Here is a 1,634-nt window from a genome sequence, read left to right on the forward strand (position 1 = left end):
TGCCTGAAAAAAAAAAAAAAGACTTTTTCAGTCAAATGCTTAATTTCCTGAATTTCAGTATTTTGGGGGAATACTTTAGGCAAACAGTAACTAACATATATCCCTAAAAGTTGTGGACATTTAAGCTTTTTCAAAATTTCTAACCCTAACTACAAGTCAACCCCCAGCACTAGCTGAAGCTGCAGTGGGAGGAGGCATCCAGAGGTGGGAGATAGTGAGTACCTTGAGCCCAACTTGGGCTCCAGGGGCCTAGTTTTAGGTGCACAGTCACTGGCCTCCCTGGAAATTTCGACACCGTCTGGGTTGTAGTGCTGCCTCCAGCCTGTTCTCCACTCTGAGATGAGCTCTGGTCAGACTGGCTTTGAGTTCACTTTTATAATTACCACCTGGGGAGCCTTGGGGCAGTGATTTATGCTAAGTCTGTTTCCTTATCTGTAAAAAGGGTATAATTACAGTACTTACTTCCTCTAGTAGTGCCTAATTTTGGTACAAATTGAGTATCCCTAATTAAAAATCCAAAATTCAAAATGCTCCAAAATCTAAAACTTTTAGAGTGCTGACAAGATGCCACAAGTGGAGAATTCCATACCTGACCTCATGTGATGGTTGTAGTCAAAATGTAATCAAAATTTTGTTTCATGCACATTAAAAAAAAATTGTATAAAATTATCCTCAGGATACATGTATTAGGTGTATATGAAACATAAATGAATTTTGTGTTTAGACTGGGGTCACATCCCCTAAGATAGCTCATAATGCATATGCAAATATTTCAAAATCTGAAAAAAATCACAAATTCAATAAGATGGTACCAAGAATTTCAGAGAAGGTATACTCAACCTGTAATTTTTTTTCTTTTTTTTTTTTTGAGATGGAGTCTTGCTCTGTTGCCCAGGTTGGAGTGCAGTGGTGCAATCTCGGCTCCCTGCAACTTCCACCTTCTGGGTTCAAGCGATTCTCCTGCCTCAGCCTCCCGAGTAGCTGGAACTACAGGCATGCACCACCATGCCTGGCTAATTTTTGTATTTTTAGGAGAGATGGGGTTTTGGTATGTGGGCCAGGCTGGTCTCGAACTCCTGACCTCAAGTGATCCTCCTGCCTCAGCCTTCCAAAGTGCTGGGATTACAGGCGTGAGTCACCTTGCCTGGCCTGTATCTTTCATTTATGCAATTGCTAATTCTTTTTAAAATCCAGCTGCTCTTTTTTTATTGGTGGTTTGCCTTCTTACATGGTTTTTGTTTTTTTTGTTTGTTTTGAGACAGGGTCTCATTCTTTTGCCCAGACTGGAGTGCAGTGGTGTGATCATGACTCACTGTGCCTTGACCTCCCTGGTTCAAGCAGTCTTTCCATCTCAGCCTCTTAAGTAGCTTGGCTAATTTTTTATTTTATTTTTTGTAGAGTCAGGGTCTCCCTGTGTTGCCCATGCTGTTGTTGAACTCCCGAGTTCAAGTGATCCTCCCACCTAGGCCTCTCAAAGTTTGTACCTTTTTTAAAAGGTGTTTTCCATTAAAGTCCCGTGTGTCCTGGGACACGTAAACATTTTTTTTTTGGTTTGTTTTTGAGACGGAGTCTTGCTCTGTCACCCAGGCTAGAGTGCAGTGGTGCAATCTCAGCTCACTGCAAGCTCTGCCTCC

The sequence above is a fragment of the Mandrillus leucophaeus genome, unplaced genomic scaffold (assembly GCF_000951045.1).
Source record: "Mandrillus leucophaeus isolate KB7577 unplaced genomic scaffold, Mleu.le_1.0 Scaffold248, whole genome shotgun sequence".
In the NCBI taxonomy this organism is placed as follows: domain Eukaryota; kingdom Metazoa; phylum Chordata; class Mammalia; order Primates; family Cercopithecidae; genus Mandrillus; species Mandrillus leucophaeus.